Source organism: Cryptomeria japonica, chromosome 9, assembly GCF_030272615.1.
Source record: "Cryptomeria japonica chromosome 9, Sugi_1.0, whole genome shotgun sequence".
Lineage (NCBI taxonomy): Eukaryota > Viridiplantae > Streptophyta > Pinopsida > Cupressales > Cupressaceae > Cryptomeria > Cryptomeria japonica.
Window position 1 is genome coordinate 27962476 of NC_081413.1, and position 12541 is coordinate 27975016.

Sequence of the window (12541 nt, forward strand, 5' to 3'; positions counted from 1 at the left end):
AGTGCCGGAAAAAACATAATGATTTAACATAATATTAAGTTGGTCATATTGATATAAAATATTATATCAATGTGGCGTAACATTTTGAATTTATTTTTTAATAAATTTAATTCTTTTTTAATTTATATCAATTTCTATTAAATTTTAAATATTTATATATAGATTTTAATTTTGAGTAAAAATATAATGTAATTAATATAAGTAATATTTTTAGATATATATTATTATTAATTTATTTAAGTTTTATAGGTAGAAATAATTTAGAAAATAATTGATATCAATTTGAATAATATTTCATTATTCTTTAGATCAAATTTATATGATTGTGCATTTTAATTTAAATATATTAAATTATTTGTTTCTTAATATAAACATCACTTATGCATTCAATCAACTCTAAAATATAAGAAAAAAATAGTTATTTTCTATTATGTAAAAACTAAGAAATTACCATAAAAATCTGATAAAGAATATGGTGAATGTAATTTGTAATTTATAATAATATGACTCAATTGTGTAAACATCAATATATTTAGTTATATTTTATTTATATAATATTTTTTTAATATTTATTATATTTTATTTAATAAATTTTAAGTTTAATAGTTTTTAAAATTTTAATATATTTTATTTATATTATATTTATTTAATTTTTTAAATATTTTAAATTTAATATATTTTATTTATATAATGCTTCTTTATTTTTTAATATATTTTTTTTATACTAATTTTTTAAACTTATACTAAAAATATAATTAAAATATATTGAATAAAATATTAAACAAGTCCAAAGTTTAAATAAGATCATCCTTATGTTTATTAATAAATATTTAGGACGTATATATTAGTTTGTACTAGTGGGTGAATAATACTTCTATATTTAATTTTATAAAAAGTGAATTTTAAAAGTGAACAAACTTTCAATTATAAAGTTTATTCAAAAGTGAATAAACTTTCACTTATAAGTTTAATATAATTCAAAAGTTAATAAACATTCACTTATAAAACTTTATTAAATTTATAAAACCTATAAAACTCATTAAACTTTCACTTATAAAATTAAACTTTCACTTATATGTGAAATTTTATTCACTTTATAAACTTTATTCACTTATAAGTTAAACTTTTATAACCGAAAAGTTTATTCACTTTTATAAAATTAAATATAAAAGTATGTATCCCCATTATATATTTAATAATTATTCACTTTTATACTTCATTTTATATACTAATCTATAGTACTATTATATATAGGCTTAATGTTTAGGGTTAGGGCCTCCATCTCGACATATTTTATATAATAAAATGATAAAATAATTAGTTAATATATAAATAGGCTATTGTATTATTAGGCTTAGGTTTGGGCATAATGTTTAGGGTTAGGTTTACATTTACAATTACGTGTAAGGTTAGAGTTAATTAGAATTATGCTAGGCTTAGGATTTAGGGTAATTTCTTTTAGCGTTTACCTCATGGTTAGGGTTATTGTTCGATTTGGCTTAATTTGCAGTTAGTTTTAAGGTTAAGGGTTTATTTAAGTTCAGTTTAGGTTTAAGGCTCAATATGGTCTAGGATTTAGGGTTAGAGTTACCCTCAATATGATTTACGAATATGATTAAGTCATAAATTAGGTTTCTTGTTAAATTTGGCATACTATTAATTGTAGGGTTACTTGATTTACAAATATGATTAAGTCATAAATTAGGGTTCTTGTTAAATTTGGCATACTATTAATGGTAGGGTTACTTGGATTTAGGGATTGGCTTTGGGGTGTGGTTTAATTTCATGGTTACATTTTTGTGTTATAGCTCTTTCAATTGAAACAAAGGTTAACATTGGTGAATTCATTATTTTTCACTTTTAATCTTTGTATGTAGTGTTCTTCCAATTTGAGAGGTTATATTTGTTATATTTTACATAGGTGTTCTTCTATGGTTAATCTAGTTTTCTATTCTTCTTTTATTTAATTACACTACATGATTCATTTTAATAATACATACATGTTATTTTAATTTTATTTAAAAATATATTTAAAATCATTAAAAATATTCATATGTCAAACTTTAATGTATTTGAAAACAACCAAACAATAAATTCACTTACATAAACCATATAAAATTATGTGACTACTTGATATGGAAACTATTTAATAAGTTTAATAAATTTTAAAAATTAACTTCTTGTAAATTGTTTTTATGTGGTCAAATTTATTGTAATGCACAAGGAACTTTTATGTGCCAATCTTCTATTTAATGATTAGATGTAATAGGTGGTTACACATTTGGAGATCAACTATTTGAATATTTAAAACATTTAGACTAATCAAGTTATTGAGATTTAAAATTTGATATTTATTATATTTAAATAATTAGTTAGTTGTTAATGTTGATTCAATTACTAATATAATTATATTAACAAGTTAAAACATTTTATTAAACTAATTTTAATAGCATTGTTTAAATGCATTTAATAACTTTCATATATTAATATTTTTTATATAAGTTATCATATAAGTTTATTCACTTATAAATTTTATTCACTTTTGTAAAATTAAATATAAAAGTATGTATTCCCATTATATATTTAATAATTATTCACTTAGATATTTCATTTTATATATTAAATTTTAAATTATATTATATAATTCATAAATAACTACATTTAATCATATATTATAAATTAAATTACTGTTTCTATATATTTTATAGTATAATTTACTTTATGCACTTTTAATTTATAAACTTATAATTCAAAAGTGCATAAAGTTTATTATAATATAACTTTATATACTTTATATTATAATTCAAAAGTAATATTAAAAAAATACTTGGGTGTTTGCTAATATATAACTAATCAGATATTAAATATATATATTTATATTATAATTCAAAAGTTATATTAAAAAATACTTCGGTGTATGCTTTTATATATATAATTAAAATATATTAAAAAATAAAGAAACATTATATAAATAAAATATATTAAATTTAAAATATTTAAAAAATTAAATAAATATAATATAAATAAAATATATTAAAATTTTAAAAACTATTAAACTTAAAATTTTTTTTTTTTTTTGATCGATAAAAGGCCGAAGCCAAAATTTTATTATTATTTTTATAAAAAATTTACATCTCCATTCAGTGTGGGCACCGGTAGGAAAGAATGGAGATAAGAAAACCTCCGGTCTAGCCCAGATCCCTTCTGGGATCAGATATTATAACCAACTGTACATTTTTACAAATCCTCATCAGAGGTAGGAGGCTGACATATTAAGAATTTTAGAATCTTTCTATACATTAAATCTTTCAGCACTTTCCGGTTGAATCCATCTTCCACTCTTTGGCAAATCCACAAAAGCATCAAGTATATACTTCTGACCTGATTCCCGAATCTGCAAAACCTTATTGCAACTTACTTTGCCAGACTGTTAGAAGCATAGTAAACATAATAATTTGCTGCAATCATACAATGAATAGTTACATCTTTCTATTTAAGTAAGAGGATTATAGCCTGGATATCCCTTAGCTTGTAACCATCTTAACCTTTTGGGTTTCAATTTAAGAGATTATCCAGGCTACAATTCTACCTACTAATGGAAATGATCAATTTCTTTCAGATTCATAATTTCTTTTAACTCTGCAGATATCCGATTCTCCCAAACGTAAGTATTTTCATATGCATATGTATGAGTATTTAAATGCCAATATGCAAAAAAACTATCAATGAGTCTGCTAGAATCATTAGAATATGCAGATGTACCCAGAAATCAATATGCCATGAGACAGGAGTGGAACAACATAAGGGCAGAGGGTCTTTCCAGATGTTTACATCAATATAGATTACTAATTAACTGAAACCATGAAAATTCAGAGATAACCTCTACCACCCACCACAAAACTTCAACGGAAAACCTACCATCCATTCATCAATCGATTAAAAGAAACCGACTGATCCCAACACTATATAGACAGGGTATCTCAAATCGAGATAAATCGAATGTTAGGCTGTTCAGTAAGATCCTCTACTGTCCAGCAAACCACGATACAGAAACCAGACATAACTGTCCCATTTTAACCACAAGGCTTGAATCCAAATATAGGATTATTAGCAACTATAACCGATATGCATAAACTTGAAGACTGAATATCTAAAAATCAGAATCCATAGCTCAAAGACACAAAGCCTGGCAAGCCCAGTTTGCCATTGAAATATATGATTTACTCCTTAATAAAGACTGTACCTTCGCAGACCAGAACCATCCAAATTCATATTTCATTCATTGGAGGGATGACCTGCACGAACCAAAACATAGAAACCAGACAACTACCAATCACCCCTCTACATGACTGAAACACCCCTGGCACTCACTCACAGACTTGGTAGTCAAGGAAACGGTCAGGAAAAAGAAAATCATATATGAAGGTTCAGATATGTATATATATAAATATATATATATTTATATATATATATATATATATACTCATATATATATAGATTCTGTATATATATATGTATATATGCGTGTATGCAATTGTGTAAGATTCACCCATACATACCCACACATATACATATATATATGAGAATATGGATATCTGTATATATATATATGATTGTATATATATACACATATCTATATATATGAATATATATATATGTATATATTTATATATGTGAATACTTCATATAACATGAATCAATCCGATGAATATGGGATTGACTATAAATATATACATATCTATATATGTGAGTACATATATATATATATATGTATATATATATGTATCTATATATATATCTGAGCCTTAAAATGCCAAAATACTGATAAAAGGCGGTTGTGGCCTTCCATCCTAGAGCATATAAATGTGAAAATAGGAGAGGACTAGGAGAGGAGTGATATGAAGGGGTGGCACAGCCAAAACTTAATCCGTGAGGCTATCCTTCCTAAAAACATACGAATTACCATCTGCCCCTAAATTGGCTAACTTGTTAGCTATAGAATTGCCTTCCCTATAAATATGTTTAACCAAAGTTTCCTCAAAGTATTTGATCAAATCCAGAATGCTTTTTAATTCCGCCTTCAATTTCCAGTTTGACACTTCCCTAGTCCTGACTGCATTTATGGTTAACGACGAGTCCCCCTCTATTTCTAAATATTTAATCTTGAGTGATTTGGCTATAATTAAACCCTCCCGAAGTGCAGAAAACTCAGCCAAGTTATTCGAAGCCAAGCCAATAGGCTTATTTAAGCTAGCAATCAGTACACCGTTATCTTGATGAATAGCGCATCCTATACCAGCTAAACCAGGATTCCCACGAGAGGCACCATCAAAGTTAAGCTTTGCCCAGCCCTTTCGGGGAGGAACCCATTTTGTTAGCTTCCTATCTATCTCAGCCTGCTTACCTCCTTTCCCAATAAACGGGGGGATTATCAGACCCCTCCACTTAGATCGAAGAACCTCATCCCATCTGGTTAAATTAATAGACTTTTCCTGTACATGTCTAAGTCTATTATTGATTTTTTCCACAATTGTTGCCTCGATCTTATTTAGAAGGGATTCCACCCTCAATTTTGATTCTTTAAAGATCCGCCTGTTTCTCTCCTTCCAAATTTCCCATAAGAGAATTGCCGGCGCTATTTTCCACACTAAGTGATAAATATCCTTTGTGTGGGGAGGTTGCCAACTAATCAGCCATTCTAAAATGTCCCTAGGTCTCGGAGTCGGCCATCCAAGGCATGAGCAAAGCCAATCCCAACATTTCTGACTGAAACTACAATTTAGAAGCAAGTGATCCACATTTTCTTCCTCAGATTCGCAAAGAGGGCATCTCGATGGACCCATGAATCCAAATTTTAAGAACCAATCTGCAATAAGAATCCTCTTTTGGGAAGCTGCCCATGAGAAGATACCGGCTTTGGGGAGACCCATGTTATTCCAGCAAAGGCTAATCGGAATAATAGGATCGGTTGCAGCTCTTCTGCATTTCAAAAGTGAGTAACCTTCTTTGACTTTATAAATGCCCGATGAACTACCTGCCCAAATTATCCTGTCTTTCCCTCTATGTAATGAAAAATGCCTATGCCTCAAATTATTCCAGAGGATTTCCTTATCAGCATTTGTTAAGTTCATCTCATCAAGGGGTTTCCACTCCCAACCCAAAGCGGGGTCATTGGAAATAAGCTTGATATAATCCTTAACAAACCTGCCCCTGATCGATTTGCAAAGTTCTATACCTTCTTTTCTTATTCCTGACTTGTCTAGGGCTGAATAACCCCCCCATGAGTCTTCCCAGAACAATGCCTCAGATCCTTCTGCAATATCCCAAGTTAGATAATCTCTGATCACCTCTCTACATTCTAGCATAAAATTCCAAACTTTGGATCCCTTTGGCAATATTTTTGTCCTTAGTATACTATCAGGATTGGAATTAGTGAGATATTTAGCTTTGAGGATCCTTACCCATTTAAGATCCGGTTCTGAGAACATTTTCCAGACTAACTTCGCCCCCAGAGCCATGTTTTGAACCCTCAAATCTTTGATGCTAGCACCCCCTCTATTGATAGGCTGGCTAATTTTATCCCAAGAGATTAACGCAAATTTCTTTTTGTCTGAGTTCATATTCCAAAAGAACTTCCTCATTTTTCTAACCATTTCTAGACGAGCACCTTTGGGTAGTTGCTGACATGACATTTGGAATATCGGGATAGCCGCCATAACAGCTTTTAGTAATGTAATCCTCCCAGCCGAGGATAGACATTTGTTCTTCCAAGAGTCCAACCTAAGATCCATCTTTTCAAGGATTCCTTTCCATAATGAATTTATATTGTTTCCCTTATCCATCGGAATCCCAAGATATTTACATGGAAGTTTCCCTTTATCAAACCCTAATATATTACAAATATCTGTCTCTATGTTTTGCAAGGTGTTAAAGAAGAAGATTTCCGATTTATTCTTGTTCACTTCCTGACCAGAAGCTAATGCATAAATGTCAAGAATCCTTTTGAAAGCCATGGCTTCAGACCTATTCACACATCCCATCAGCATTGTGTCGTCAGCAAACTGCTGGTGGGTTATGGCCTCCATTCCATTAGTAATTTTAATGCCCTTGATAATCTGATTCAACCGAGCACTAGTAATGATTCTCCCAAGGCCCTCAGCCATTATGATAAATAAGAAAGGGGATAAAGGATCTCCTTGTCTTATCCCTCTAGATATCTGGAAGAAGCTAGCAGGGGATCCATTTATAAGTAGCGATACCCTGGGAGAAGAGATGCATTCAAAAATTAAATTGATCCATTGTTTAGAAAACCAAAGGATTCTAAACATTTACACAGAAATCTCCAATCGACTCTATCGTATGCCTTCTTAATGTCTAGTTTGATCATCATAGCAGCTGATCGATTCTGTTGTAATGAGTGCATGACTTCTTGAGCAATAATAATGCCATCAAAGATAGATCTCCCTGGTACGAAACCTGTCTGTTCCTCAGAAATTATGCACGGAAGGATGCCTTTCAGTCTATTCGCTAAAATTTTAGTAAAAAGTTTGTAAATAGTGTTGCATAAGGAGATAGGTCGAAAGTCTTCAAAATTACTTGATTCCTCCTTCTTTGGAATCAAGGTAATGAAAGTGTTGTTGATCTCCCTTAGAATACTCCCAGAGTTTCTAACCGCTTCCAATGCTTCCACAACCTCCTTGCCAATAATGTGCCAACATTTTTGAAAAAAGCAAGCTGGAAAGCCATCCGGGCCGGGAGCTTTATCAGGATTTAGCTGCCCCAATGCTAATTTAACTTCTGATTCAGTGAATTTTTTGTTAAGCGCTTTGTTTTGGTTTTCAGTTATAATCTTAGGAATATTCCTAAGCAAAGTTAAATTGGCATCTTTAGGGGAAGATTCCGAGCTGAACAGGGTTTTAAAATGATTTACCGCTTCAGTAGTTATATCCTTTTGATCTTCCAGAAGTGTACCATTATTACTCATGATCTTGAGGATACTGTTATTATTCCTCCTAATTTTTGTACTGTTGTGGAAGAACTTAGTGTTCCTATCCCCATTTTGAAGCCAATTCTCTCTAGACTTCTGTTTCCAAAATACTTCTTCTTTTGTTAACGTATCCTCATATTTCCCGAGAAGCTCCTTTTCTTTGAGGAAGCTATCCTGATCCATTCCAAGTCTAAACACTTTTTCATTAAGCTCTGCGATATCTTTTTCTAATGATATTTTAGTTTCAAAAATGTTTCCGAAAAATTCACTATTCCATTTCAGTAACATGCTCTTGAGATGTTTCAGTTTATTTACCAGGCAAAACATCTTTGATCCCTGGAAGCTTACCTCAGACCACCACTTGGAGATGAGATCATAGAACTCTAGATTTTGCATCCACATTTTTTCAAACTTAAAAGGGCAACATCACGGTGTAGCCTCTCCCTCAATATTAAGAATAACAGGATAATGGTCAGATCCTGAAGATGGGAGAAGCGAAGCTGAGAGGTTAACCGCTAGATCTCTCAAGTTCCCTCTAAAAAGGAATCTATCTAATCTCTCAGCGATTTGTGTAAATCCTGATCTTCTATTGTACCAGGTATACACACCGTTACTTGTTTCTATATCTATTAGGTTGTTATGAGCAATCCACTCTCTAAAGTCTTTTAAGGACTGCGGTTCCCTACGAATACCACCCTTTTTTTCTGATAAATTCAAGATGGCATTGAAGTCCCCTCCTAGAATAACAGGGGAGGAGATATCTAGCCCCATCATAAACGAGATTTCTGACCAAACCCTGCACTTTCCGACATCCGGGATTGGGCCATAAATGTTTATTAGGGTGAATGTGAGATTGCTATGTTTGCTAGTTACCTTCCCTAATAGCCAATTTCTATTACCTGCTAAAGGATGAAAAATAATACTCCTCGGATTCCAAATTATTCCAATACCACCAGAAGCTCCCCTGGCTTCCACAAATTCACAGCAAAGAAGACCTAATTTCCTTTTAAAAGCCTCAGCTTCAACCTGGGCTAATTTAGTTTCTTGTATGAGAACGATGTCATGTTTCCATTTTGTAATGTTGCGTCTAATTAGACGCTGTTTGTTAGGGGCATTCATGCCCCTAACATTCCATGAAGAGATTTTCATGGGGCCGTGGGAAGGCCCTTCCCCTTCCCAGCATCAAAGAAGGCTGTTAATTTGCCTTGGTCTTTTGCATTACCATCCTGCAGTCTTAATTCGCTCAAAGATTTTCTACCTCTACTTTTAGCTTCTCTAGCGCAGTCAGGAACGTTTTTCCCATCATATATGTTTTTTATCCCTAAGGTTTGTTGGGAAATTATCACTCCATCTCCATCATCCTCTCCCATTTGGGCCTGAGCTACTGTGAAGTCATTGACAGGAATAGTTATAATGTCTCCTACCCTATTCTCAATATTTTCTTCCTCTTCCATAGAAGACAAGAGTTCCTGAATTAGGAACTTCTTCTCAGCTTCCTCTTCTGGGGAAAGATTTTCAACTACGTTATTGTCGAATGCCTCAAGAACAGCAGCCATTCTAGAGGTCAATTCATCTTGCTCTGCCTCAATATCTTGTCCCAGATTTTCGACTGACTTTGATTCGGATGGAAATTTCAATGAATCCACCGAATCGGAGATTCTTTTTGTCATCTCCATTAGGGCATCATCTTTTATAGAATTTGCCTCATCTATAATTTTATCCAGATCACTAGTATTACTGGAATTATTGTTATGATTTTCCTCATTGATAGCCACAGGAGGGCAATTATCATGTGTGGGGAACGCATTTGATGTGATATTTTTATTCTGATCTGGAAGAGGGTTTTCCATATGCTCGATACTATTAATCAGAACTAGGCATGTTTTCAGTCTTATATCGGATTCATTTATAACCCCATCATAGAAGGTGGGTTGAATGCTCCACTCCCCCCTGCTCGATACTAGCATGGTGGGTTCTAAGACCGTATATTTAATGTCAGTTTCAACTAAGATTTTGATATTCTTGTTTAAAACTTCTTTTCCTAGTCCTTCACAGCCCAGAAAAGAGCCAAACTGTTCCCCTATATATTCTAAGATTTTAAAATCCAAATATTCGACTGGTAAAGGACCCAGGTTAATCCATCTAGGGCATTTATTTACATTCTGTGAGTGTGGGTCAAAATTCGGTTTCCATTCACATCTAAAAAATCCATAGCCTTTGTATAGTTTTACCTTACCATTGAGAATATCATTTTTTATGTTTTGATTATCACACAAGATTGCAAGAAAATTATTTTCCAAGATAGAGATACTTACCTGTCCCGGGTATTGGGCCGTCCACCAATCGATAATTTTTCCTGAATCTTCTCCTATTCCAGCCCATTTTGCAAAAACCCCACATTCGCTATATAATTTGAATTGGGGTTCCATTAAATCTTCCGGGATATTACAAACTCGCCTCAACCTTATTCTGGGTTTTGGCACAAAATATCTTACTTTTCCGAGCGGCACCATGTTTGCCCCAGTTGCCGGATATTGGTTCGAGGCTGTGGCTTTATGCCTTTCGAAGTTTGAAGACAACTTTCTATTTTCGCCCATCTTCTTCTTGGCAATTTTCGATCGAGCGACTTGCCAATTTCCGTCGGAGGGAAGTGACAAGGCGTCGGTTTTTTTTGCCCTAATTTCATCGTTTTTGCCAAATGCGCCCGTTCTGTAAACCGAACGCCTTTCGTTTGTTGCCGAATATCCCTTACATGGCGGACTGAAGACCGTAATGCTCCTCGGGCGCGTGGCAAAGACTTGTCTGCAACCCCCCACCGAAAACCTTGCCAAGTTCGCAGAGAAATGATTTCGCATTTCGCCAAATAGCAGAGCTCAACATTGGATGAGATAATTAAACTTAAAATTTATTAAATAAAATATAATAAATATTAAAAAAATATTATATAAATAAAATATAACTAAATATATTGATGTTTACACAATTGAGTCATATTATTATAAATTACAAATTACATTCACCATATTCTTTATCAGATTTTTATGGTAATTTCTTAGTTTTTACATAATAGAAAATAACTATTTTTTTCTTATATTTTAGAGTTGATTGAATGCATAAGTGATGTTTATATTAAGAAACAAATATTTTAATATATTTAAATTAAAATGCACAATCATATAAATTTGATCTAAAGAATAATGAAATATTATTCAAATTGATATCAATTATTTTCTAAATTATTTCTACCTATAAAACTTAAATAAATTAATAATAATATATATCTAAAAATATTACTTATATTAATTACATTATATTTTTACTCAAAATTAAAATCTATATATAAATATTTAAAATTTAATAGAAATTGATATAAATTAAAAAAGAATTAAATTTATTAAAAAATAAATTCAAAATGTTATGCCACATTGATATAATATTTTATATCAATATGACCAACTTAATATTATGTTAAATCATTATGTTTTTTCCGGCACTGTTTTCCCTTGGCATCGTTTACCCCGAGGCCTGCGGACGATGATACTTACCTGCAGAAGCCGTATAGGGAGGCATAAGGGCCTAGGCTATGGGCACCTTTCACGGGCACACAGGCGGGCAGACACGAACGCAGAGGGGGGAGGACCGAGGAAGCATGGCTATCCAGGCGGTGCAAATTTTCCCCTGGATAGCCAGTGCCTCTTAACCTTGGGAGATACACCTTGGAAGTTGCTCAACATGACTGATAATTGACAACGGGTCCGATTGAATCAAAAGAACCAAAAGTATCAGTTTTCTGCAAGGAATATTAAATGGCGGGAAGATCCTGCTTATTTAATATTAATTAAATTTGAAATCTGGCAAATTAACATACTGAATCATTGGCATTACTTAGAAATACAAAAATCATCCTCCCACCAAACCAATTCATGAACCCATGCTGTTGATTTTGATAAAAGATCCGCTTTTTGAATTGGCTTCCCTGTAAATATGTTTGCATGAATAGTCCTCTAGCATTCTAGAAAAAATATTTTTTTCTCCAATAGAGCTTGTGGTCTCCAATTGGGAGGTCTAGTCATTCTTAAAGCATTTATTACAATAGCAGTGTCCCCCTCAATTTTGAGATGCTTGATTCCTCTCTTTGAGCATTCAAAAAGGCCATGCAGGAGAGCATTAAATTCAGCTATATTGTTGGTGTCAGGAGGGATGGAAAGAGAATTTTTACCCTTAATGATTCCTTCATGGGCCCTGACAATACAACCCACACCAAGCGGACCCGAGTTGCCTTTGGATGCTCCATCAAATTTTAGCTTTAAACAACCTCTCTTGGGGGAGACCAAGCCACTTGTTTTCTTTTCTGATCTTTGTTTCTTATATAAGGGGGAACCTTTATCCCATTCCATCTATAACGGATCCTGACATCCCAATTTATCAATTCTTTTTCAAGAGTGGAATTCAGTGCTAGCTTACAATTGATTTTTTCCATAATGGAGGTCTCTATGGATATGAGTATTGATTCTAACCTTCTCGCTTTATTATAAAAAATTCTCCTATTGCATT